Here is a 5,416-nt window from a genome sequence, read left to right on the forward strand (position 1 = left end):
CGTATTTCACAAATATAACAAAAACTATGGGCTCATATGCAATTTTTTCATGTAACTTGTTTTGAAATATCCTAGATATAGTATATGAACATACTTAAAATAATAAAATAGTATATATAGTACCACATGCTAGTATATGAGACATGTGGGGTAACTACCACCGGGTGGTAGGATGGATTTTCCCTATATATATATATATATATATATATATATATATATATATATATATATATATATATATATATGTTCCTCCTATGTATACCGAGCATAGATGTTCTGCAGACAGAACATATCATATCACACACGGACCACACTAGAGGTAACCCGTCAGCGATGAATTCATCAATCACAAACGGTTATATACCAGCAAGCATTTGCCCACAACACACATAACAAACAACTTGAATGGATCAACTGTATGCCATGTATCGCACACACAACTCTAATATGATTCGTGATTGATGTCTCTGACATCGCTCACATAGTTTGTCTTATTTGCTATGTATCACTGTGTTGGCCTCTGCTCGCGTCCCTCGGCAAGCTCTGCTCGCTGTTAGGCGCCACAGCGCGCTGCGCTTGCACTTAGGATCTGTGACGTGCTCTGCTCGCGTCCGCCGGTGTTCTTGGCTTGTGGACAGCTTTTCCTTGCGTGTTCAACTGCTATATGCATATATATGGTTGCTCGACATTGAGGCAACCACGGAGCGCTCTGCTCGCGTCCCTCCGCGTGCGCTCTGCCAGCGGTTGGGCCTGCGCACAATCACGTTGGGGGCCCCATATGCATGCGGTTGCGCCACGTGTGTTGGCATGTGATGCAGTTGCGTGCGACACAATGGAGTTACGTGGTGCGAATTAGAACTGCCATCAGGGCATGCCGAATTCCAGGCCGTCTGGCTTCCCCTTTAATTCCAACGGCCATTATAACCTTAGTCTCTTAAACCTTTCAATCGTGCCCCACAACACAACAAGCACACCCATGATGACACATGGATTGGGGATGTCTAGTGGCGCTCCAATGGAGTTCGGTGAGCATAAAGTGGAGATCCACGCGAGGGAGGCGGATCTCTCGATGGTGTACACCATCGACCCGGCCACGGTGGACAACTACATCAACACCGTTGAGGAGTTGCTTGCTGGAGACAAGTACAAGGAGGTCGACATCGAGCTCAGGTACACCGTCAGTCTTCCCGTTAAATATCAAAAGGTTGTCATTGCCCAGTTGCGCGTGCGCCGTCATGTCCTCATCTACCACTACTGCATGGCCACAGAGCCTTGCGTCCGTTTCTCCAGGTTTGTCAACACCACCGACTATAAGTTCGCTACGGTGGAAACAGCTGACAATGTAAAAGCGCTCAGGGTTACGGGCTTGGCCTGCAGGAACCTTGTCCAAATTCATGAGCACTACAGGGTCTGGGGCAACACGAAGAACGAATCCCTGGTTGAACTCGCCTTGGCCATCATCGACCCCTACTACGAAGAGATGAAGCGGGATGCCTTGAGAAGAAGTCCTGTATCCTGTCATAGGGCCTGGATGCGGCAACTGGATGAACCTCACCTCAGGTTCGTGGCCAAGAGCGTGTGCACATGCTACGAGATGCATAGGCGGATCGTTTACATGAGGAAGTGCCTCGTTACCCAAATCGACAAGTCCGGATCGAGCCACAAGCAGAGCAAGCGTCACAAGAAGTAGATGATAATCATATGATCGTTTATGCTAGTTAATCCTGCATGTAATATATAGTTTACTTTGGTGTGTGGAAATGTCATGTGTGTAGTAGCCACCTATGTAATTATGCATGTAATATTACCAGAATAGTTATTCTGATAACACTTCTTCACTGCACGGTTAAAGCGAGGGCACTGCATCCCTACCAAACGAGCACTGCAATGTCACAAGAAAAAACTGCATGAATTTTTTGACATTGTTTTTGCTCTAGTTTCTAAACCGTTTGTCGGAACGAGGCATATAATATATCGTTGGATAGCTATGGAAAATGCGCAGCCTTGTCATATTGAACACTTTTCGATATTCGTCGCGGTTTAAGAGCAGTTCTAAAAAAAGTGCACGCATGATGAGATGCAGCGAGTGTATTTTCGCGATTTTTTCTAAACTGCACATCGGAATGAAGCAAACAATACGGCGTTGGAAAGCTATTGTCGAGCCGCATCTTTTCCACATCTATTATTTTCTCTAATTCGTTGCGGTTTAAGAGCAGTTTTAAATTTACTAAATTGCGGAATTCTGTTTTTTCGATTTTTTTGAAAATTTTGTACTGTTTTCGCTCCAGTTTTTGAACCATTTATCGAAACGGGGCTTGTGATCTGCCATTGGAAAGCTACAGTCGAGGCGCAACTTTCATATGTTGAAATGTTTTTGAGATTCTTTACGGTTTTTAGTTAATTTTGAAAATCGTGCGGCTGACGACGAGAGACAGCAGCCATTTTTCACGATTTTTTTACAAACCATTGGTCGAAATGATTCAAATTACACGACGTTGGAAAGTTATCGATCAACCGCAACTTTTTCATGTAGAACACTCTCTCTGATTCCTTACGGTTTAAGAGAAATTTTGATTTTAACGAAATGCGGACACTGTTTGTTCGCGACACCTAAATCTTCGTGTGTACTTCATCTGACAGAAGAACACACTGCTTTTGATAGAGAAACGCACTGCATTAGACGGGCAAGTGCACTTCATCGTTTTCCTTTTGTCGAACGTAAATTTTCTCCGAGTTTTTGTTGTCTTTTTTTCTAACTTTTTTGTGATCGAGAATGGACCGCAGAAACGAGGGAAGGGAACCGCGACGTATATCAAAGTGAACCGTTGATGCCGAATGAATTGAGCTGCATGTTCTTTTTTTTACATCATTGACGTCTGCTGTGAACTTAATAGCATGGGAGTAGTGCACTGCACCGGATAAAAGAGAACCTCTTCGTGGGACAAAAGTGAACCTCTTCGATACAAAAAAAATCATACAACAAAAGAATGCTACCTTCCAACAACAAACAAGTATACCGAGCTAACCAAACTGTATGCACATGCACACTTTTTGAAATGTTAGCAGAATATTTGTTTGCCACTTTTGCAATTAAGGCAAATGCCCTTCAACATAAGGAACTAAACATACAATCTTGTAACATTTTTCTCACGCAACGAATTGGAGAAATCAAAAAAGAGAATTTCAAAATTCATCCCATTGGTGGAGCTAGTGGTAGCCACAAATCATGACAGTGCACGTCTCACAGTACAAAAGTGTACTGCATGGGGACTCAATGATGGTCGAGCGCGCCTCATATGGAACTAAACAGGTGGACTTCTTTGGCAACGCCTTTGTGCTACTCTCTGAGTGCGCTGTTTTGCAGCCATAGTCGTACTGTGTCCCTGCTTTGCCACTCAAAATAAAATGCATTGGGTCCCAAAAGTGGACTGCACGCACAAGCCAATCGTCGGAAAACTGCACAGCCCATACACCCACCAAACTGCACGGCCAGGAAGTGGTGTCACCGTGAGGCAGGAGCGAAACAAAAAACAGTACTGGAGCTCTCTCACAAGTGAACTGCACTTCAAAGAGTACAAATAAAACAAAAAAATACGCCTGAATTGCATGCACATGCACTCTGCACCGCACGGGTGCACCACGAGAACTGCTCGTGGAGTGTGCGTTTCATCAACCACCCCCAATATGCACATAGGCAAGTTGTGAGCTACATGGGCTGGAAAAATGGACCACGGGGCGACCTTCAGTGGTGCAGCATCCAGCAAACTACAACGTTGTGAGGTGGGCACTGAGGCGTATCCATGGATTCGTGGCCGAAGTCACCAGACCCAGCTGCAATCTGAGAGGACGCTCGAGGCCGGTGGTTGGTGCACCATGGCTGAAGACGAGGGAGGCCGGCGAACCTGCATGAAGGCAGGGGCCGCGACCGAGCTGCACAGGGGCCGCGACGGAGCTGCACGTGGTGGGGTGGCGCCCAAGTACCCACGGATGGTGCAAATGTGAGCCGAGCTCCTCGCCCATGCGAGCCGAGCTGCAGCATCGTTTATAGCAGACTAAGGTTGATGGCCGTGCCTGGACACATAGAAGGATGAGAAGGCGCAGGACTCCGGCGGCAGCGCCCGCAGAGGCCGCATCCCGATGCTGATGGTCGCGCCTGGATCTGGTGGTGGAGAACTCGTCGGAGGTGCGGTCGGGTTCTAGCGTGGTGGGGATGTGGAGGCGAGGTAGGTGTGCGGCACCCGTCGATAACAGGGAGAGGCTCCCGTCGACGGTGCTGTTTGGAAGGCCCCTGCTTGGAAGGCACCCTGGCACGCCACCGCCGCCTGTGGCAAGCAGTGCTTGCTTAGATCAAGATCCGGTGGCCCCCGAGGCGGGAGGTGAGCATGCTGGGGGAGGGCTGCCAGGGAGGTCCGCATCTGGAGCCAAGGGGCGTCGGGGACCTGCGCATCGCTGGGCTTGGAGAGGGGTGTCGGGGAGCCGAGAGCTGAAGCACGGGCCGCAACGAGTCACGTGGATCTGGTGGGAGTGTGATGGAAGGGCAGGTCTAGGTGCCTGGGCACGGTGGCGTGCGGCGGCCGGCGGCTTGGCTGGGGGAGTGGCAGCGCTATGGGTTGGGGGAAGGGAGGCGCGCTGGCCGGGATGGAGAGGAGGCACGGTGGCCATGGCTAGACGTTGGCGCGGGCCTCCGGGGTGGGCCGGCGCGGGGAGGTAGCCGGCGAGGCACGCCGTTGGAGTTGGCCTGGGCCGAGAGGGACATGGGGCGGCGGAGGGGAGTGGGGAAGAAGGTGGAGGTGAGGCGGTGTGGGGATCTAGCAGGGAAGGTGGGGGTGTGGGGGAAGAAGGTGGAGTGGGTGGGGTGGATAAAGTGTGGGGAGGGGCAGGTTATTCTTCACTCCCTCTCTATTATGCACCGTATTTTTACGTTTCGTAAATTTTGTCATATTTGATACATAAAAAAAGAACGTAAGAAAGTATGTACTAGTTGTAAAAAATATTTTATGTTGCGTAAAATTAAGAATGTAAAACATAGTGTAAAACATACATAAAATGTGATTTTTCTAGTCTTATAAACTATATTTTTGTTTTTTTATACCAAATTTTACATATTGAATAAATATGCATGTAGCTATTTATATTCTAAACATAATTTATTTGGGAAGCGGTCGTAAGATTACCTCGGGTGAAGTATAACTTATTCTGCACCGTGGGTAATGAATAGTAACACTATATATATATATATAGGATGGCACTATTCTAATCCCGAGATTAGAATAGTTATTTGGATCACGACGCACCATATATATAGGAGCCACGAGTTGTTCCCAAACTCCCGATAACCCCACCGGACCGATTACAGAAAAAACCACCCCACCCACTCGCTGCCCCGATCCCCACCCCGACCCCCCTCGATCCCCTC

The sequence above is a fragment of the Triticum dicoccoides genome, chromosome 7B, assembly GCF_002162155.2.
Source record: "Triticum dicoccoides isolate Atlit2015 ecotype Zavitan chromosome 7B, WEW_v2.0, whole genome shotgun sequence".
NCBI classification, from domain to species: Eukaryota; Viridiplantae; Streptophyta; class Magnoliopsida; order Poales; family Poaceae; genus Triticum; species Triticum dicoccoides.